This window comes from Oncorhynchus keta, chromosome 8 (assembly GCF_023373465.1).
Source record: "Oncorhynchus keta strain PuntledgeMale-10-30-2019 chromosome 8, Oket_V2, whole genome shotgun sequence".
NCBI classification, from domain to species: domain Eukaryota; kingdom Metazoa; phylum Chordata; class Actinopteri; order Salmoniformes; family Salmonidae; genus Oncorhynchus; species Oncorhynchus keta.
In genome coordinates, this window is record NC_068428.1 from 22,673,277 (window position 1) to 22,696,146 (window position 22,870).

At 45.9% G+C, this 22,870-nt stretch overlaps 1 protein-coding gene and 1 long non-coding RNA gene across 4 annotated transcripts in view; both read left to right on the top strand.

The window, feature by feature from the left end:
• The window catches only part of nhsl1b (NHS-like 1b), a 181,843-nt gene that overhangs the window by 23,362 nt on the left and 135,611 nt on the right, over window positions 1–22,870 (top strand). The gene's annotated exons all lie outside the window — the stretch shown is intronic.
• On the top strand, window positions 9,424–14,148 carry LOC127931369 (uncharacterized). 2 transcript variants are annotated; one of them, XR_008140895.1, is made up of 3 exons: window positions 9,424–9,635; window positions 11,394–12,274; window positions 13,139–14,148. It is a non-coding gene; the product is annotated as an uncharacterized LOC127931369 (long non-coding RNA). The 2 variants fall into 2 exon arrangements; XR_008140896.1 differs by having other exon boundaries at window positions 11,569–12,274.

Here is a 22,870-nt window from a genome sequence, read left to right on the forward strand (position 1 = left end):
GACAATTACAAAAATACTGAATGAACACTTATTTTTAACTTAATATAATACATCAATAAAAATATATTTAGCCTCAAATAAATAATGCAAAAACAAATTGTTGGAGAAGTAAAAGTGCAATATGTGCCATGTAAAAAAGCTAACGTTTAAGTTCCTTGCTCAGAACATGAGAACATAAGAAAGCTGGTGGTTCTTTTTAACAGGAGTCTTCAATATTACAAGGTAAGAGGTTTTTAGGCTGTAGTTAATATATAGTATTTATAGGACTATTTCTCTCTATAGCATTTGTATTTCATTTACCTTTGACTATTGGATGTTCTTATAGGCACTATAGTATTGCCAGTGTAACAGTATAGCTTCCGTCCCTCTCCTCGCCCCTACCTGGGCTCGAACCAGGAACACATCGACAACAGCCACACTCGAAGCAGCGTGACCCATCGCTCCACAAAAGCCACGGCCCTTGCAAAGCAATGGGAATAACTACTCCCAAGTCTCAGAGCGAGTGACGTTTCAAACGTTGTTAGTGCGCACCCCGCTAACTAGCAAGCCATTTCACATCGGTTACACCAGCCATTAGGCTGATAGGCTTGAAGTCATAAACAGCGCAGTGCTTGCGAAGAGCTGCTGGCAAAACGCACGAAAGTGCTGTTTGAATGAATGCTTACGAGCCTGCTGCTGCCTACCATCGCTCAGTCAGACTGCTCTATCAAATCATAGACTTAATTATAGCATAACAACACAGAAATACGGGCCTTTGGTCATTAATATGGTCGAATCCGGAAACTATAATTTCGAAAACAAAACGTTTATTATTTCAGTGAAATACGGATATAATATCTTAACGGGTGGCATCCCTAAGTCTAAATATTCTTGTTACATTGCACAACCTTCAATGTTATGTCATAATTACGTACAATTCTGGCACATTAGTTCGCAATGAGCCAGGCTGCCCAAACTGTTGCATATACCCTGACTCTGCGTGCAAGAGAAGTGACACAATTTCACCTGGTTAATATTGCCTGCTAACCTGGATTTCTTTTAGCTAAATATGCAGGTTTAAAAAATATATACTTCTGTGTATTGATTTTAAGAAAGGCATTGGTGTTTATGGTTAGGTACAGTCGTCCAACGATTGTTTTTCGCAAATGTGCTTTTGTTAAATCATCCCCCAGCGTTGCATCGATTATATGCAACGCAGGACACGCTAGATAAACTAGTAATATCATCAACCATGTGCAGTTATAACTAGTGATTATGATTGATTGATTTTTATAAGGTAAGTTTAATGCTAGCTAGCAACTTACCTTGGCTTCTACCTCCTAGACCGGTGTCAGTCTGTCCTTTGGTCTGATTTTAGATTTGTGGTTCCAACCTCCATATCTTTGTGAGACGCAGAGTAGGTGAACGGATGACCTCTGCATGTGTGGTTCCCACCGTGAAGCATGGAGGAGGAGTGATTTATTTAGAATTCAAGGCCCACTTAACCATCATGGCTACCACAGAATTCTGCAGTGATACGCCATCCCATCTGGTTTGCGCTTAGTGGGACTTTCATCTTGTACTGGGTCACTACTAGTGCTGTTTTCACCCACAGGACTGCCACTGACTGGGGTTTTTTGTTTGTTGCACTATTCTCTGTAAACCCTAGACACTGTCGTGGGTGAAAAGCCCAGAAGGCTGGCCTTTTCTGAGCTACTGAATGATCATACCACGCTCAGTCGCTAAGGTCATTTTACCCTTTTCTAACGTTCAATCGAACAGTAACTGAATGCCTTAATGCCCGTCTGCCTGCTTTATATACAGGGCCTTCAGAAAGTATTTACACTCCTTGCCTTTTCATATTTTGTTGTGTTACAGCCTGAATTTAAAATGGATTAAGTTGAGATTGTTTGTCACTGGCCTACACACAAAACCCCCGTAATGTCAAAATGGAATTATGTTTTTAGAAAAGTTTACAAATGTAATAAAACATGTATAGCTGAAATTTATTGAGTCAATAAGTACTCAACCCCTTTGTTATGGCAAGCTTAAATAAGTTCAGGAGTAAAGATGTGCTCATCTCTGTAACCCACACATACAATTGTTTTTAAGGTCCCTCAGTCAAGCAGTGCATTTCAAACACAGATTCAACCATAAAGACCAGGGAGTTTTTTTAATAGATGGGTATAAAAAAGCAGACATTGAATATCCCTTTGAGCCTGGTGATGTTATTCATTACACTTTGTGTGGTGTATCAATACACCCATTCACTACAAAGATAAAGGCGTCATTCCTAACTCCGTTTCCGGAGAGGAGGGAAACTGCTCAGAGATTTCACCATGAATTGTTACTTTAAAACAGTCATTGAACTTTTTGTCCTGAATACAGTGTTATGTTTAGAGCAATTCCAATACAACACATTACTGAGTACCACTCTCCATATTTTCAAGCATAGTGGTGGCTGCATCATGTTATGGGTATGCTTGTAATCGTTCAAGACTGGGGAGGTTTTCAGGATAAAAAAAAAGAAACAGAATGGAGCTAAGCACATGCAAAATCCTAAACGACAACCTGACTCAGTTTGCTTCCCACCAGACACTGGGAGATGAATTCACCTTTCAGCAGGACAATAACATAAAACGCAAGGCCAAATCTACATTAAATATTTTTTATCATTTTTGAATTCAGGCTGTGACATAACAAAATGTGGAATAAGTCAAGGAGTTTGAGTATTTTCTGGAGGCACTGTAGCAAGCCACAGCCACGTGACTCACTGTCTGTAGGCGCAAACCATTTTTGTGAACAAGGTGGTGTACCTAATAACAAAAATAAAAATACAACATGCAACAATTTCAACAATTTGACTGAGTTATACTTCATAGAAGGAAATCAGTCAATTGAAATTCATTAGGCCCCAAATATATGGATTTCACATGACTGGAATTCAGATATGCATCTGTTGGTCAATGTGGAAGTCCTGAGCTGGCATGGTTACACCCCAGTGTGGTCTGTAGTTGTGAGGCTGGTTGGACGAACTGTCAAATTCTTTAAAACGACAGAGGCGGCTTATGGTAGAGTAATGAACATTCAGTTCTCTGGCAACAGCTCTGGTGGACATTCCTGCAGTCAGCATGCCAATTGCACACTCCCTCAACTTGAGTCATCTGTGCCATTGTGTGTGACATCTGCATATTTTAGTGCCCTTTTATTGTCCCCAGTAGAAGGTGCACCTGTGTGATGATCATGCTTTTTAATTAGCTTCTTGATATGCCCCACTTGTCAGGTGGATGGGTTATCTTGGCAAAGGAGAAATACTCACTAAGAGGGATCTAAACAAATTTGTGCACAAAATATGAGAGAAATAAGCTTTTTGTGCATATGGGACATTTCTGGGATCTTTTATTTCAGCTCATGAAACATGGGACCAACACTTTACATTTGTGTTCAGTGTATATGATATTTGTGTTATGAGTCAGCAGCAGGTGTTATCAATCAGGCATGACTGGACTTTTCTATCATACCTGAAGACAGACAGACACACAGACAGTACACTATCATTTAAATCCCTGTTTCAGTGAATACTTCAATTTCAAACTTGTTGATGAACTAGTAGCTTTTACTTCCCTCCCTCCCTCCCTCCCCTCTCCTCCCTTTCTCTCCTTCTCTCTGTTCTATGGTCCCTTCCAACCATTTGTTTAGCTCCTAGTGTGAAGGAATGGGCAGCCAGTCTTTGGTCTGGTCAGTCAACAGGCTGAAAAAGAGAATAATTTATCTTGGCAGGCTAACTGGAACACAGAAGTTGTAGGCCGTCATTGTAAATAAGAATTTGTTCTTAACTGACTAGCTTAGTTAAATAAAAAATAAATAAAATATGTTAGGCTATTCTACCCAATGCTACACTCCATTGACTTCATCAACACTGGAGAATGAGAGACGGAAGGAGGATAATAAGGTAGATGGGGCAAAAGGAGGGAGAGCTGGGGATAGAGAAAAAAGAGGACAAGACCGAGGTAGAAAGAAACCAAGAGGGGGAGGGAGATGAAGGGAGAAAGAAGTTGAGAGGAGGGTTTATGGTAAACGGTCACTAACGACATAACAGGGTGTCCTAATTGGCCTGTGTGTGGTGGTTAGGTGCTTCAGTGAACAGCTGGCTATGTGGCTTCTTTGGGCTGAGGGCAGCAGGGTCATGGAGAACCCCCTTATTAACAATCTTTCTCTCACTCACTCACTCTTTCACACACTCACACTCACACTCACACTCACACTCACACACTCACACACACTGTCTCTGGCACCACATGGGACCCACCCAGTAGGTCTTTTATGTGGTTGGTAAGGGGAGGTAATTTAGGGGAAGGCAATCAGAAACAGCACCAGTTGAAGTCTTCACTGTCTTCCTCTCCTCTTTCTCCACCTCCACTTCCCTCTTTCTCTCCTCCTTCTTCCTACTCCTCCTCCCCTCCACTTCCCTCTCCTCCTCCCCCTCTACTTCCCTCTCCCCCCGCTTCCCTCTTCTTCTCTCTGGTGTTATCGATAAGTTTCCTTTTTGAATTGGTTAAGTATGACGGTGTATTTTTGGTTCTCTAAGGAATTATTCTGTTCCCCTCCTCCTGTTGTCCTAAGTCAGGGAGGGGTGTTGATGTGTCTTCAGTGACTGCAGTAAGTGATGTGTGGTTTTACGTTTACATTTGGGCTGAAGGTAAAACAGGAGTCACTCGGTCCACACCAGGAGAACATCAGTCAGTGCGGTTTAGATAGCTACAGTATGCTAACAGTTGATGTCTCTCTTTCCATAGTATCTTGACCTGTAGCCTAGTCATATGCTACGCTAGCAGATATTTCAACTCTATGAAGTTTAGTCTGCAGCTGCTCATAGACAAAACACGTCTCTTTCTCTCTCTCTCTCACACACACACACACACACACACACACACACACACACACACACACACACACACACACACACACACACACACACACACACACACACACACACACACACACACACACACACACACACACAGTAGCCTCATTGTGTTAGTTGAGGTCCCCCAGACAACCGGTCACACACACGTACGCACATACGTACACACACACACATTGTCTGTGACTCCTCTGTGGCATCCTTGTCACCGAGTCTCTTTTAAAATGGGCTTAAAAAAGACACACATAGGAATATTATACCTGGTTTGTGTGTGATGATATCAGTCCACCCTGGGTCACTCTCTCTGTGTCACTGTCTTTGATTGGCTCTCTGACTAGTATCCCATTTCCCCCTGCAGCATGTGTCTATCTATCTATCTATCGATCTATCGATCTATCGTGTCGTATAGTACAGCAGCCATAACTGTCATGTCTTACTGGGCTTCTCTGATCCTTCACAGACACCACACAGCCCTGCACTGTGTCTCAGCTGTTCTCTGATCCTTCACAGTCACCACACAGCTCTGCACTGTGTCTCAGCTGTTCTCTGATCCTTCTGACACCACACAGCCCTGCACTGTCTCAGCTGTTCTCTGATCCTTCACAGACACCACACAGCCCTGCACTGTGTCTCAGCTGTTCTCTGATTTTCACAGTCTCACCTGTTCTCTGATCCTTCACAGCCCTGCACTGTCTCAGCTGTTCTCTGATCTTCACAGTCTCACCTGTTCTCTGATCCTTCACAGCCCTGCACTGTCTCAGCTGTTCTCTGATCCTTCACAGACACCACACAGCCCTGCACTGTGTCTCAGCTGTTCTCTGATTTTCACAGTCTCACCTGTTCTCTGATCCTTCACAGCCCTGCACTGTCTCAGCTGTTCTCTGATTTTCACAGTCTCACCTGTTCTCTGATCCTTCACAGCTCTGCACTGTGTCTCAGCTGTTCTCTGATCCTTCTGACACCGCACAGCCCTGCACTGTCTCAGCTGTTCTCTGATCCTTCACAGACACCACACAGCCCTGCACTGTGTCTCAGCTGTTCTCTGATTTTCACAGTCTCACCTGTTCTCTGATCCTTCACAGCCCTGCACTGTCTCAGCTGTTCTCTGATTTCCACAGTCACCACACAGCCCTGCTCTGAGTCAAGCCTCAAGTGACTGTCTGGTCTCTATGGCTGAGGAGGTGCTGAGTCACTTTCGTGATAAAATGGTGACCTTGTGTTACAGGTGAAATCCGAGGGTCTGTATTTCCTTCGATGCTCTCCCAGTCATGTTATGTACGCTTGTCTCTTCGTTTACCTCATTACTCACTCTCTCACTCCACTTCCAGTGTAAGTGGATCCCTCTACCTACTGTCTCTCTGTCTTTCTCTCTGAGTTTTGATCTCAGTAGCTGCTGATATCCTGAAGCTATGGTGGTCCAGGTTATGTGAGCTCACTGCACAGCATGATTGCCTTTGATTATTTGTGTCTGTATGTTAAAGTATATCTGTACGAAACTGAGTCAGTATCACAAAGGGAGAGCAGGTTTAAGGCAGGATACTAGTGTGTGTGTGTTTTTGTGCGCATGGATGGGTACATTTTGTAGTCTTACAACCCTGTTTCTAATGAGCATTTTAAATGCTTCTGAGACATTATGTTCCATTTTTCATGATGTAAGGTGAAACCTTCGCCCCATTTTATGTTGACACAGAAAATCACGCACGGCAAACACAGTCTTCTCCAGTTTATGTTTTTGTCTTGGAGGCTAGATGGGGGTTAAGGTTAGCTTTTAGGTTTATTTAGGTAATTCTCAGCATTCCCTGTGGTTACCATGGTACCATCCTTCTAGTTTGTAGTCCAACCTAAAGCCTGAAAAACGTGTGTGTGTGTGTGTGTGTGTGTGTGTGTGTGTGTGTGTGTGTGTGTGTGTGTGTGTGTGTGTGTGTGTGTGTGTGTGTGTGTGTGTGTGTGTGTGTGTGTGTGTGTGTGTGTGAATTGTGCGATTTAGGACACCAATGACATTTCTCATGCTACTAACGCCTGTTAATTAGACATCCATTGGTTGGACTGTGTGCAAGGAACTGATGGTAATAAACACACACACATACTGAGAGAGTATAAAGTAGCTAGTGGAGACACAGGAAAGCCCATGTGGAAGTGTTTTCTCCCCTGCGCGTCGACTCATGCCTTCCAACCACAGCCTGCTTCAAAGGCCGTCACTCACTGTGTGTGTGTGTGTGTGTGTGTGTGTGTGTGTGTGTGTGTGTGTGTGTGTGTGTGTTCTTACATATTCATACTCTATGTATTTGTTCTGGTTTTTGTTTCTGTAATGTATTCTAAGGCTGTATTTGCCTTTTGTCTGTGTGCTTGTCTTACTTTAGTGAATGAGGGTCTTTGTCTGTCGTGTGTGTGTGTGTGTGTGTGTGTGTGTGTGTGTGTGTGTGTGTGTGTGTGTGTGTGTGTGTGTGTGTGTGTGTGTGTGTGTATTATATGAGTGTATCCATCCATAGAAGAAGACAGGCGGGAAAGTGTCTCCCTAAGCTGTTTTTTGTCCTTGGGGGATTGAGGATCACTTAAAAGACGTGGGAAACGTCCGAATGAAAAGGAAGGAGAGGAAGAAGGAGAAAAGGGAGGAAGTCCTTGTTCTGCATGCTATGAGTATGTCCTGTTGGAACGTGTGTGTTGGCACAGTCGTTGCAACTCCGTCCTGGTTTTGGCACGTCCCAGACTGCTGGCGTACAACGACAGAGAAGTAGCAGGTGAATGTGAGAGGAGTGTGAGACGGTCACAGCTAAGGAGAGAGGGTTAGAAAGGAGGGGTGTGAGACGGTCACAGCTAAGGAGGAGGGTTAGAAAGGAGGAGTGTGAGACGGTCACAGCTAAGGAGAGAGGGTTAGAAAGGAGGGGTGTGAGACGGTCACAGCTAAGGAGGAGGGTTAGAAAGGAGGAGTGTGAGATGGTCACAGCTAAGGAGGAGGGTTAGAAAGGAGGAGTGTGAGACCGTCACAGCTAAGGAGGAGGGTTAGAAAGGAGGAGTGTGAGACGGTCACAGCTAAGGAGAGAGGGTTAGAAAGGAGGAGTGTGAGACGGTCACAGCTAAGGAGAGAGGGTTAGAAAGGAGGAGTGTGAGACGGTCACAGCTAAGGAGGAGGGGTAGAAAGGAGGAGTGTGAGACGGTCACAGCTAAGGAGAGAGGGTTAGAAAGGAGGAGTGTGAGACGGTCACAGCTAAGGAGGAGGGTTAGAAAGGAGGAGCGTGAGACGGTCACAGCTAAGGAGGAGGGTTAGAAAGGAGGGGTGTGAGACGGTCACAGCTAAGGAGAGAGTGTTAGAAAGGAGGGTGTGAGACGGTCACAGCTAAGGAGAGAGTGTTAGAAAGGAGGGGTGTGAGACGGTCACAGCTAAGGAGGAGGGTTAGAAAGGAGGGGTGTGAGACAGTCACAGCTAAGGAGGAGGGTTAGAAAGAAGGAGTGTGAGGCGGTCACAGCTAAGGAGGAGGGTTAGAAAGAAGGAGTGTGAGGCGGTCACAGCTAAGGAGGAGTGTGAGGCGGTCACAGCTAAGGAGAGAGGGTTAGAAAGGAGGAGTGTGAGACGGTCACAGCTAAGGAGGAGGGTTAGAAAGGAGGAGTGTGAGACGGTCACAGCTAAGGAGGAGGGTTAGAAAGGAGGAGTGTGAGACGGTCACAGCTAAGGAGGAGGGTTAGAAAGGAGGAGTGTGAGACGGTCACAGCTAAGGAGGAGGGTTAGAAAGGAGGAGTGTGAGACGGTCACAGCTAAGGAGAGAGTGTTTGAAAGGAGGGGTGTGAGACGGTCACAGCTAAGGAGAGAGTGTTAGAAAGGAGGGGTGTGAGACGGTCAGCTAAGGAGGAGGGTTAGAAAGGAGGGTGTGAGACAGTCACAGCTAAGGAGGAGGGTTAGAAAGGAGGAGTGTGAGACGGTCACAGCTAAGGAGGAGGGTTAGAAAGAAGGAGTGTGAGGCGGTCACAGCTAAGGAGGAGGGTTAGAAAGGAGGAGTTGAGGCGGTCACAGCTAGGAGAGAGGGTTAGAAAGGAGGAGTGTGAGACGGTCACAGCTAAGGAGGAGGGTTAGAAAGGAGGAGTGTGAGACACAGCTAAGGAGGAGGGTTAGGGTTGAGAAAGGAGGAGTGTTTGAAAGGAGGGGTGTGAGACGGTCACAGCTAAGGAGAGAGTGTTAGAAAGGAGGGGTGTGAGACGGTCACAGCTAAGGAGGAGGGTTAGAAAGGAGGAGTGTGAGACGGTCACAGCTAAGGAGAGAGTGTTAGAAAGGAGGAGTGTGAGACGGTCACAGCTAAGGAGGAGGGTTAGAAAGGAGGAGTGTGAGACGGTCACAGCTAAGGAGAGAGTGTTTGAAAGGAGGGGTGTGAGACGGTCACAGCTAAGGAGGAGGGTTAGAAAGGAGGGGTGTGAGACGGTCACAGCTAAGGAGGAGGGTTAGAAAGGAGGGGTGTGAGACGGTCACAGCTAAGGAGAGAGTGTTAGAAAGGAGGGGTGTGAGACGGTCACAGCTAAGGAGAGAGGTTAGAAAGGAGGGGTGTGAGACGGTCACAGCTAAGGAGAGAGTGTTAGAAAGGAGGGGTGTGAGACGGTCACAGCTAAGGAGAGAGTGTTAGAAAGGAGGAGTGTGAGACGGTCACAGCTAAGGAGAGAGTGTTAGAAAGGAGGGGTGTGAGACGGTCACAGCTAAGGAGAGAGTGTTAGAAAGGAGGGGTGTGAGACGGTCACAGCTAAGGAGGAGGTTAGAAAGGAGGGGTGTGAGACGGTCACAGCTAAGGAGAGAGTGTTAGAAAGGAGGAGTGTGAAACGGTCACAGCTAAGGAGAGAGTGTTAGAAAGGAGGGGTGTGAGACGGTCACAGCTAAGGAGGAGGGTTAGAAAGGAGGGGTGTGAGACGGTCACAGCTAAGGAGAGAGTGTTAGTGTTAGAAAGGAGGGGAGGGGTGACAGCTAAGGAGGAGGGTTAGAAAGGAGGGGTGTGAGACGGTCACAGCTAAGGAGGAGGGTGTTAGACGGTCACAGCTAAGGAGGGTGTTAGAAAGGAGGGGTGTGAGACGGTCACAGCTAAGGAGAGAGTGTTAGAAAGGAGGGGTGTGAGACGGTCACAGCTAAGGAGAGAGGGTTAGAAAGGAGGGGTGTGAGACGGTCACAGCTAAGGAGAGAGTGTTAGAAAGGAGGGGTGTGAGACGGTCACAGCTAAGGAGAGAGTGTTAGAAAGGAGGAGTGTGAAACGGTCACAGCTAAGGAGAGAGTGTTAGAAAGGAGGGGTGTGAGACGGTCACAGCTAAGGAGAGAGTGTTAGAAAGGAGGGGTGTGAGACGGTCACAGCTAAGGAGGAGGGTTAGAAAGGAGGGGTGTGAGACGGTCACAGCTAAGGAGAGAGTGTTACAAAGGAGGGGTGTGAGAAGGTCACAGCTAAGGAGAGAGTGTTAGAAAGGAGGAGTGTGAGACGGTCACAGCTAAGGAGGAGGGTTAGAAAGGAGGGGTGTGAGACGGTCACAGCTAAGGAGAGAGTGTTAGAAAGGAGGGGTGTGAGACGGTCACAGCTAAGGAGAGAGTGTTAGAAAGGAGGGGTGTGAGACGGTCACAGCAAAGGAGAGAGTGTTAGAAAGGAGGGGTGTGAGACGGTCACAGCTAAGGAGGAGGGTTAGAAAGGAGGGGTGTGAGACGGTCACAGCTAAGGAGAGAGTGTTAGAAAGGAGGGGTGTGAGACGGTCACAGCTAAGGAGAGAGTGTTAGAAAGGAGGAGTGTGAAACGGTCACAGCTAAGGAGAGAGTGTTAGAAAGGAGGGGTGTGAGACGGTCACAGCTAAGGAGAGAGTGTTAGAAAGGAGGGTGTGAGACGGTCACAGCTAGCTTAGAAAGGAGGGGTGTGAGACGGTCACAGCTAAGGAGAGAGTGTTAGAAAGGAGGAGTCACAGCTAAGGAGAGAGTGTTAGAAAGGAGGGGTGTGAGACGGTCACAGCTAAGGAGGAGGGTTAGAAAGGAGGGTGTGAGTGCTGAGACGGTCACAGCTAAGGAGAGAGTGTTTGAAAGGAGGGGTTAGAAAGGAGGGGTGTGAGACGGTCACAGCTAAGGAGGAGGGTTAGAAAGGAGGGGTGTGAGACGGTCACAGCTAAGGAGAGAGTGTTAGAAAGGAGGGTGTGAGACGGTCACAGCTAAGGAGAGAGTGTTAGAAAGGAGGGTGTGAGACGGTCACAGCTAAGGAGAGAGGGTGTTAGAAAGGAGGAGTGTGAGACGGTCACAGCTAAGGAGAGAGTGTTAGAAAGGAGGAGTGTGAAACGGTCACAGCTAAGGAGAGAGTGTTAGAAAGGAGGGGTGTGAGAGGTCACAGCTAAGGAGTGTTAGAAAGGAGGGGTGTGAGACGGTCACAGCTAAGGAGGAGGGTTAGAAAGGAGGGGTGTGAGACAGCTAAGTGTTACAAAGGAGGGGTGTGAGAAGGTCAGCTAAGGAGAGAGTGTTAGAAAGGAGGAGTGTGAGACGGTCACAGCTAAGGAGGAGGGTTAGAAAGGAGGGGTGTGAGACGGTCACAGCTAAGGAGAGAGTGTTAGAAAGGAGGGGTGTGAGACGGTCACAGCTAAGGAGAGAGTGTTAGAAAGGAGGGGTGTGAGACGGTCACAGCAAAGGAGAGAGTGTTAGAAAGGAGGGGTGTGAGACGGTCACAGCTAAGGAGGAGGGTTAGAAAGGAGGGGTGTGAGACGGTCACAGCTAAGGAGAGAGTGTTAGAAAGGAGGAGTGTGAGACGGTCACAGCTAAGGAGAGAGTGTTAGAAAGGAGGAGTGTGAGACGGTCACAGCTAAGGAGAGAGTGTTAGAAAGGAGGGGTGTGAGACGGTCACAGCTAAGGAGAGAGGGTTAGAAAGGAGGAGTGTGAAACGGTCACAGCTAAGGAGGAGGGTTAGAAAGGAGGGGTGTGAGACGGTCACAGCTAAGGAGGAGGGTTAGAAAGGAGGGGTGTGAGACGGTCACAGCTAAGGAGAGAGTGTTAGAAAGGAGGAGTGTGAGACGGTCACAGCTAAGGAGAGAGTGTTAGAAAGGAGGGGTGTGAGACGGTCACAGCTAAGGAGAGAGTGTTAGAAAGGAGGAGTGTGAGACGGTCACAGCTAAGGAGAGAGTGTTAGAAAGGAGGGGTGTGAGACGGTCACAGCTAAGGAGGAGGGTTAGAAAGGAGGGGTGTGAGACGGTCACAGCTAAGGAGAGAGTGTTAGAAAGGAGGAGTGTGAGACGGTCACAGCTAAGGAGAGAGTGTTAGAAAGGAGGGGTGTGAGACGGTCACAGCTAAGGAGAGAGTGTTAGAAAGGAGGAGTGTGAAACGGTCACAGCTAAGGAGAGAGTGTTAGAAAGGAGGGGTGTGAGACGGTCACAGCTAAGGAGGAGGGTTAGGTTCACAGCTAAGGAGGAGGGTTAGGGAGGAGTGTGAGACACAGGGAGAGAGGGTTAGAAAGGAGGAGTGTGAGACACAGCTAAGGAGGAGGGTTAGAAAGGAGGGGTGTGAGACGGTCACAGCAAAGAGAGAGTGTTAGAAAGGAGGGGTGTGAGACGGTCACAGCTAAGGAGGAGGGTTAGAAAGGAGGGGTGTGAGACGGTCACAGCTAAGGAGAGAGTGTTAGAAAGGAGGAGTGTGAGACGGTCACAGCTAAGGAGAGAGTGTTAGAAAGGAGGAGTGTGAGACGGTCACAGCTAAGGAGAGAGTGTTAGAAAGGAGGGTGTGAGACGGTCACAGCTAAGGAGAGAGGGTTAGAAAGGAGGAGTGTGAGGTCACAGCTAAGGAGGAGGGTTAGAAAGGAGGGGTGAGACGGTCACAGCTAAGGAGGAGGGTTAGAAAGGAGGAGTGTGAGACACAGCTAAGGAGAGAGTGTTAGAAAGGAGGGGTGTGAGACGGTCACAGCTAAGGAGAGAGTGTTAGAAAGGAGGAGTGTGAGACGGTCACAGCTAAGGAGAGAGTGTTAGAAAGGAGGGGTGTGAGACGGTCACAGCTAAGGAGGAGGGTTAGAAAGGAGGGTGTGAGACGGTCACAGCTAAGGAGAGAGTGTTAGAAAGGAGGAGTGTGAGACGGTCACAGCTAAGGAGAGAGTGTTAGAAAGGAGGGGTGTGAGACGGTCACAGCTAAGGAGAGAGTGTTAGAAAGGAGGAGTGTTCACAGCTAAGGAGAGAGTGTTAGAAAGGAGGGGTGTGAGACGGTCACAGCTAAGGAGGAGGGTTAGAAAGGAGGGGTGTGAGACGGTCACAGCTAAGGAGGAGGGTTAGAAAGGAGGGGTGTGAGACGGTCACAGCTAAGGAGGAGGGTTAGAAAGGAGGAGTGTGAGAAGGTCACAGCTAAGGAGAGAGGGTTAGAAAGGAGGAGTGTGAGACGGTCACAGCTAAGGAGGAGGGTTAGAAAGGAGGGGTGTGAGACGGTCACAGCTAAGGAGGAGGGTTAGAAAGGAGCCTGAAGAAGTATGGAAAGAGGGGCCCAACATAATGGGAAAGATTGGGGGTAAATAATGCTAGAAAATGGTGAGAGAGGTGGAAAAACAGCCCTGATATTGTGTGAATGAGTGTGAGGCGACATTAGAGGTTATTCAAACTATGAACAGGGTGAAAGACAATGTGCTGGTGTGAATTAGCGGGTTGAAATCAAGGAACTCTTAACCTCCCTCTCTCTCCTTCTTTCCATGACTCTTTGTCCCTTTCTTTGTTTCTCCCCCTCACTCTGTTTCACTTTCCCTTGTCCCTTCCTTTATCTTTCATTTATATGCCTTATTTCTCCCTCTCTCCTTCCCTTCTCTCTCCCTCCTGTTAGTTGTTTCACCAGTCCAGAGATTCTAGTTAGTTATCGGCAGCGTAGCCTAGTGGTTAGAGCGTTGGACTAGTAACCGGAAGGTTGCGAGTTCAAACCCCCGAGCTGACAAGGTACAAATCTGTCGTTCTGCCCCTGAACAGGCAGTTAACCCACTGTTCCTAGGCCGTCATTGAAAATAAGAATATGTTCTTAACTGACTTGCCTGGTTAAATAAAGGTAAAAAAAAAAATCCATACCATCATGCTTTACCTTCTCCTCCAGCGACATGTCTACTTACTTTCCCACTGCTCTGGGTGACTGGCCTGGCTGGCTGCTCCCATCACTGACATCCTGTCCCCCCCCCAGTCCTAAACCTGTTTCCTCCCCTGTCCCTAAGCCTATCCGCTCTGCCCCTCACCAGAACACCAGACCCCATACACACTCAAAAGAGGAAGTGCTCTTAATCTCACAGCTGTCTAAGCCAAACAGATCGCTCGAACACCCCCCCCCCTTGTCCCTGTCTGTCACAGCTTTCCATGATTGTTGCCTAGCACAGGATGTGACATGTGTTCACTGTCGTTTCCTGTTAAAGGGAAATTCCATTCAAAAACAATCTTTTGGTATTTTCTTTCATTAGTCCACTTTTGATACAGTCCCCAGATGTGTTGCATGTCAGCAGTCAGGTTTTCAAGATATTGGACTTTCAAGAAGCAAAGTGTTACTGGTCACATTATCATGATGATACAGAAAAGAAGGGGGAGCATGGTGGAGTTAGGGAAATGGATTCAATAGCTTTAGTTATTGTTGTCTGTCTTCCCCCAAAACAACTCGTCTGTTCTGAATCTCTGCATATCTGACGAGACATGGGGTCTGCTGGTTTCTTCCATTGTTTTTCTGAGTCGGACATTGAGTGGTGTTCTCTGAGACTGAGTGCAGTTTGAAAGCCGTCTAATTTGATCAGTGTGAGAGCACTCTGTATGATATGAAAGACGGTCTGTCTGTTGTGGCTGAGGAGGAGAAAGGGAGGTTGATGAGAGGAGAGGATGAAAGGAACTACTTTTGGTTGACCAACGCTTGACCGCCAAAAAAACCTGCTTATCCTTTATCCCTGACATTGTCAACAACACACAGCCCACACTAACTTAATTAGAAAAGTGTTAAAAGAGTGTGAGGTTGGGGGGGCGGGGTGCACCCCTCATAATTGAAAGGAGTGCAGGGGGAGACCCCTTCAGCTTCCATAACCCAATTAAGGAGGCGACGAGCTACACCTCATTCCCTTGACAACAACGGATAGCAACCACATCACCATAGCAACCTGGGGATTGGGGGGGGTTACTGGTCAGGTCCTCTTGAATGTCCCACCCCCCTCACACACCCCCCTCTGTATGTTACGGCCTATTTGATTGGCCTGTGTGTGTCAGTGTAGTGTGTGTGTGGGATCTCGGCACGCGTGCGGTGAGGCGGCACAGAGGTGGCCAAGTGTGGAGAGTGTGTGTGTCTCTGTTGAGCACTGAGCGGGAGAAAGAGTGTCTGTTGGAGGGAAACTCTGCAGCGTTAGTGTTTGAGGCTACTTGGTGTGTGTGTGAGTGTGCTAGAGTTTAACAGTACATGATGTTTATAACAGCATAGTGTGTGTCGCCTCTGTGTAGCTCAGTGTGTGTGTGTATATGGGCTTAGTGCACACAGTCATGCCTGCTAGAGGGATCAAGATTTGGGGCCATAAGAAAAGGAAGAACCCCTATGCAGGTAGGAAGTGTTTGCCATGTGTGAGCACACGTTGTTGTTATGTGTGCCACTTGCTGTGGTCGTTAATACATGTTCACAACATCACCAGAGTTTTTCCTTGGATCAGAGATGTAAATGAAGACGTTCACAGACAGAGAGTCAGCGTGAGAAAGTGTGAAGCAGAGGGAGAGGTAGATGGAAGAGGAAGAGAAATTGTGATGAGAGAGAAATGAGATGTATGTCTCAGTGATGCTGAGAGACTAGCTTGTGAGCTTCAACATGTAGTGTTGTTGGTAGTATGCAGTCATGTTCATAGTAAATGGAGTTACATTGATGTAGCTGTAATATTGACTTTTCTATCAGAATAGTAGTGACTTTCTTTGTGAGTGAATGGATTTGCACAGGGATGACGTTGCGTTTGAAGGAAGACACTCACCTGACATTGGAGGTAGGCTTTCACCTTCACTTACAATGTTCTGTTATAGACACCTTTTAACACACAGCTTTCAGATTCTAGCCTACTATCTAAGGAGATATATTATAATATTTTTTTTATTTGATATTTGTTGGAATATTATACTAAAATCTGCCAAGAACTTTTTCTCAAGTCATGTTGTAGGACTTCATTTCATTTGTTTGACCTAGAAGATGTGGCTACTATGTTGCAGTGAATGTTCTGGTCTGCTTGGTGATGGTCTGCTTGGTGATGGTCTGCTTGGTGATGGTCTGCTTGGTGATGGTCTGCTTGGTGATAGCCTTGAGATGGGCTGACTGTCCACTGCAGAACAGCACACATCCTTCTGTTCTGAGCACCATCATGGACAATTCGGTGCCTTTAAGCTTGTCCGTATTAATTTGGTAAACATAACTAATTAAGATGATATGGTTGGTTAACTGTAGGTCTTTGTAAATAATGATTAATGAGATTAATGACAGATGAAATAGATGTATGAGCAAGAATACAGTACATAGATTGATTTCTCATTGATGGAGTCTCAACAATAAACCTGAATGACTGGCTGTTGAGGGTCTCACTCTCAGGGGCATGTGTGTGTGTGTGTGTGTGTGTGTGTGTGTGTGTGTGTGTGTGTGTGTGTGTGTGTGTGTGTGTGTGTGTGTGTGTGTGTGTGTGTGTGTGTTGGGATGATTTTATATAGTTAAATAAAATATTGTGATATTTGAAGTTGATGATATACAGTACCAGTCAAAAGTTTGGAGTACTCGTTCCAGCATTTTTTTTCTTTATTTTGACTATTTTCTACATTGTAGAATAATAGTGAAGACTTGAAAATTATGAAATAACACACGGAATCATGTCGTAACCAAAAAAGTATTAAACAAATCACAATATATTTTATATTGGAGATTCTTCAAAGTAGCCACCCTTTGTCATGATGACAGCTTTGCACACATCAAGGCAAATGGTGGCTACTTTGAAGAATCTAAACTATAAAATATATTGTGATTTGTTGAACACTTTTTTGGTTACTACATGATTCCGTGTGTTATTTCATAATTTTCAAGTCTTCACTATTATTCTACAATGTAGAAAATAGTACAAATAAAGAAAAACCCTTGAAAAAGTAGGTGTCCAACCTTTTCACTATAATTGAACTTTTACAAATCAAAACTGTTCGGTCTTATCAGTTAGACTGTATCAATATGTTGATACAGCCTGACTCATTTTTTGAACCATATTAAGATTATATAATGAGAATATGACTATAATATCGAAAATATAATGAAAAAAAAATAATTAACTTATCGCAAAACGATTATACTGAATATCGCCATATTTTTAGTAGCGTATTGTAGAAGAGGTCTGCCCAAATATCAGCCAACCCTAGTGTGTGTGTGTGTTTGTGAGTGACACACTGCTGATACCTCTCTTGTGTGATGGAGGAAAAGTAGGTATTTGACTGATCTGACGTAGACAGACACACACACACAGCTTTGTCCTTTCCATGCTACACTCCTGTAAGGTCTGTGTTTTCTTGTCTATTATTGTACAGTGGTGTTCATTCATTAGTACTTCTAGTATCTCTCTCACTCAAACCCCTATCTTTTCCCTCACTCTCTCATTTACAGTGAGCTCCAAAAGTATCCCCCCCCCCACACACACACACAAAAAAAAAATGCTGACTTCTCCTGTTATTGTGATGGTGAGAGGTTAGCTTGCCCTGGGGGTATGAAATTTGTGTAACTTTCTCCCTCATCATTCTTCACGATTCATTCAGGACTGTCTGTAATCATGGTAGCATCCACATTCATGTAGATGTGTTCGAGTGTCTCAAATGGCACAATACATTATTTACCATTCATTTCTATTGAGCACAAAATATTCTGAAACGCAATCAAAAGAAACAGCAAATGCATCCAACAAGTTTGAAGAGTCACAAGTTTGATGTAATCATTGCTTACTAAGAATATGGGACCAAATGCTGAACTTTTGACTATATATGGTCCCCTAAAATGGGGGGGACGGGACACTATGCGCAAAAAGTGCTGTACTTTCTAAAAGGTTCTACCAATCTGGATGAAAATACCCCCAAATTAAAGTTGACAGTCTGCACTTTAACCTACATTTAACCTCCCATTTTTGCATAATTTCAAATCCAAAGTGCTTGAGTGCAGAGCCAAAACTACACAAAACTACACAATACTTTTGGAGCTCACTGTGGTCGTTCTCTTCTCCTCATTCTTTTTATTCTCTTTTTGTATTTATTTCTCTCCCTCTGTTTCTTTCTCTCTTCATGCCTCTTTCTCTGCATATCTGTTTCTCTCTCTCTCTCTCTTTCTCTCTCTGTCTCTCTCTCTCTCTCTCTCTCTCTCTCTCTCTCTCTCTCTCTCTGTTTCTCTCTCTGTTTCTGTTTCTCTCTGTTTCACTCTCTGTTTCTCTCTCTCTCTCTCTCTCTCTCTCTCTCTCTCTCTCTCTCTCTCTCTCTCTCTCTCTCTCTCTCTCTTTCTGTTTCTCTCTGTTTCTGTTTCTCTCTCTGTTTCTCTCTCTGTTTCTCTCTCTGTTTCTCTCTCCCAAAGACCATGTGTCAGTCAGCAGGCACTAGTTTATTAGTACAGCATTACTGTATGTATGTATCATGAGTCCAAATGAAAGCAATGAGAAGTTTTCTTTTAATTATTTTTTTATTTAACTAGGCAAGTCAGTTAAGATCAAATTCTTATTTACAATGACGGCCTACCTAAAGGCTGCCTGTGGGGACGGGGGCCTGGGATTAAAATAAATCAAATCAAATTTGATTTGTCACATACACATGGTTAGCAGATGTTAATGCGAGTGTAGCGAAATGCTTGTGCTTCTAGTTCCGACAATGCAGTAATTACGAACAAGTAATCTAGCTAACAATTCCAAAACTACTACCTTATAGACACAAGTGTCAGGGGATAAGAATATGTACATAAAGATATATGAGTGAGTGATGGTACAGAGCGGCATAGGCAAGATACAGTAGATGGTATTGAGTGCAGTATATACATATGAGATGAGTATGTAAACAAAGTGGCATAGTTAAAGTGGCTAGTGATACATGTATTACATAAAGATGCAGTAGATGATATAGAGTACAGTATATACATATACATATGAGATGAATAATAGTGATATATTTTACATAATTTCCCATCAATTCCCATTATTAAAGTGGCTGGAGTTGAGTCAGTGTGTTGGCAGCAGCCACTCAATGTTAGTGGTGGCTGTTTAACAGTCTGATGGCCTTGAGATAGAAGCTGATTTTCAGTCTCTCGGTCCCAGCTTTGATGCACCTGTACTGACCTCGCCTTCTGGATGATAGCGGGGTGAACAGGCAGTGGCTCGGGTGGTTGTTGTCCTTGATGATCTTTATGGCCTTCCTGTGACATCGGGTGGTGTAGGTGTCCTGGAGGGCAGGTAGTTTGCCCCCGGTGATGCGTTGTGCAGACCTCACTACCCTCTGGAGAGCCTTGCGGTTGTGGGCGGAGCAGTTGCTGTACCAGGCGGTGATACAGCCCGACAGGATGCTCTCGATTGTGCATCTGTAGAAGTTTGTGAGTGCTTTTGGTGACAAGCCGAATTTCTTCAGCCTCCTGAGGTTGGTCTCGTCGTTGTTGGTAATCAAGCCTACCACTGTTGTGTCGTCCGCAAACTTGATGATTGAGTTGGAGGCGTGCGTGGCCACGCAGTCGTGGGTGAACAGGGAGTACATGAGAGGGCTCAGAACGCACCCTTGTGGGGCGGTGTTGAGGATCAGCGGGGTGGAAATGTTGTTGCCTACCCTCACCACCTGGCGGCGGCCCGTCAGCAAGTCCAGTACCCAGTTGCACAGGGCGGGGTCGAGACCCAGCGTCTCGAGCTTGATGACGAGCTTGGAGGGCACTATGATGTTAAATGCCGAGCTGTAGTCGATGAACAGCATTCTCACATAGGTATTCCTCTTGTCCAGATGGGTTAGGGCAGTGTGCAGTGTGGTTGAGATTGCATCGTCTGTGGACCTATTTGGGCGGTAAGCAAATTGGAGTGGGTCTAGGGTGTCAGGTAGGGTGGAGGTGATATGGTCCTTGACTAGTCTCTCAAAGCACTTCATGATGACGGAAGTGAGTGCTACGGGTCGGTAGTCGTTTAGCTCAGTTATCTTAGCTTTCTTGGGAACAGGAACAATGGTGGCCCTCTTGAAGCATGTGGGAACAACAGATTGGGATAGGGATTGATTGAATATGTCCGTAAACACACCAGCCAGCTGGTCTGCACATGCTCTGAGGGCGCGGCTGTGGATGCCGTCTGGGCCTGCAGCCTTGCGAGGGTTGACACGTTTAAATGTTTTCCTCGCGTCGGCTGCAGTGAAGGAGAGTCCGCATGTTTTAGTTGCGGGCCATGTCAGTGGCACTTTATTGTCCTCAAAGCGGGCAAAAAAGTTATTTAGTCTGCCTGGGAGCAAGACATCCTGGTCCGTGACTGGGCTGGTTTTCTTTTTGTAATCCGTGATTGACTGTAGACCCTGCCACATACCTCTTGTGTCTGAGCCGTTGAATTGAGATTCTACTTTGTCTCTATACTGACGCTTAGCTTGTTTGATTGCCTTGCGGAGGGAATAGTTACACTGTTGTATTCGGTCATGTTTCCGGTCACCTTGCCCTGATTAAAAGCAGTGGTTCCGGCTTTCAGTTTCACGCGAATGCTGCCATCAATCCACGGTTTCTGGTTTGGGAATGTTTTAATCGTTGCTATGGGAACGACATCTTCAACGCACGTTCTAATGAACTCGCTCACCGAATCAGCGTATTCGTCAATGTTGTTGTCTGACGCAATACAAAACATATCCCAGTCCACGTGATGGAAGCAGTCTTGGAGTGTGTACCTGTATGTTGTTATGATCACACCGCGTCATGTTAACCATGAAGCATACGCCCCCGCCCCTCTCCTTACCAGAAAGTTGTTTGTGGAGAAACCCGCTGGCTGCACCGATTCCGATAGCGTCTCTCCAGTGAGCCATGTTTCCGTGAAGCAAAGAACGTTACAGTCTCTGATGTCCCTCTGGAATGCTACCCTTGCTCGGATTTCATCAACCTTGTTGTCAATAGACTGGACATTGGCGAGAATAATGCTAGGGAGTGGTGCACGATGTGCCCGTCTCTGGTGTCTGACCAGAAGACTGCTCTGTTTCCCCCTTTTACGAAGTCGTTTTTTTTGCGTCGCCGGCTGGGATCCATTCCGTTGTCCTGGTTGAAAGGCAGTACACAGGATCTGCTTCGCGAAAGTCATATTCTTGGTCGTACTGATGGTGAGTTGACGCTGCTCTTATGTTCAGTAGTTCTTCTCGACTGTATGTAATGAAACCTAAGATGACCTGGGGTACTAATGTAAGAAATAACACGTAAAAAAAACAAAAAACTGCACAGTTTCCTAGGAACGCGAAGTGAGGCGGCCATCTCTGTCGGCGCCGGACAAAACACACATCACAACAACAGAGACAATGCTATATTCATAGCCATAAGAGGACTGGCCACCCCACATAGCCTGGTTCCTCTCTAGGTTTCTTCCTAGGTTTTGACCTTTCTAGGGAGTTTTTCCTAGCCACCGTGCTTCTACACCTGCATTGCTTGCTGTTTGGGGTTTTAGGCTGGGTTTCTGTACAGCACTTTGAGATATCAGCTGATGTACGAAGGGCTATATAAATACATTTGATTTGATTTGCTACATAAAGAGAGACCTAAGACGACAACATAGCAAGGCAGCAACACATGACAACACAGCATGGTAGCAACACAACATAACAACATGGTAGCAACACAAGATGGTAGCAGCACAAAACATGGTACAAACATTATTGGGCACAATCAACAGCACAAAGGTCAAGAAGGTAGAGACAACAATACATCACACAAGCAACCACAACTGTCAGTAAGAGTGTCCATGATTGAGTCTGTGAATGAAGAGATAAACTGTCCAGTTTGAGTGTTTGTTGCAGCTTGTTCAAGTCACTAGCTGCAGTGAACTGAAAAGGGCAGCGACCCAGGGATGTATGTGCTTTGTGGACCTTTAACATAAATGTAGAAGAACGTGGGGCCTAGGATTGAGCCTTGGGGTACTCTGTTGGTGACAGGCAGTGGCTGAGACAGCAGATTTTCTGACTTTATACATTGCACTCTTTGAGAGAGGTAGTTAGCAAACTAGCACAAAGACCCCTCAGACACCAGTACTCCAGCACAATATTGCTTAGAATCAAGGGCAATGGTGACATCTTTGAGGACATTTTAAGGCTGCAGTGACACATCCATAACCTGAGCTGAAACCAGATTGCATACCATAGAGAATACTATTGACCTCAAGAAAGCCAGCCAGTTGATTATTGACAAGTTTTTCCAACACTTTTGATTAACAGGGCAAAATAGAAATAGGCCTATAACAATTAGGATCAGCGTGATCTCCCCCTTTAAATAAAGGACGAACATTGGCTGCCTTCCAAGTAATGGGAACCTCCCCAGAAAGGAGAGACAGGCTTGGTGCCGGGGCAGCAACCTTAACGAAGAAAGGGTCTAAACCATCTGACAAACAGGTTTTTTGGGTGTCAAATTTAAGGAGCTGCTTTAGCACCTCAGACTCAGTGACTGCCTACAGGTAGAAACTTTGTAGTGGGGAAGGGGAAAAAGAGGGAGAAGCATCGGGGATAGTCTCATTAGAAGGGGTGGGAGATGAGGAAATGTTGGAAGGGCAAGGAGGCATAGCTGAGTCAAATAGGAATCCTGACTTAAGGACGTGGTGGTTAAAGAGCTCAGCCATGTGCTTCTTGTCAGAAACAACCACATCAACATTAAGGGATATGGGCAGCTGTGGAGGAGGAGGGTTTATTCTCCAGGTCTTTAACTGTTTTCCAGAACTTATTGGGGTTAGACCCACAGAGATGTACTGGGGAAGTGATCTTGTCCCACTTCCCACACATGCTGGCAGATCATTTAATAGTCACATGTACAGGGCTCCCGATGTAATTACCATGAAATTCTGGGGC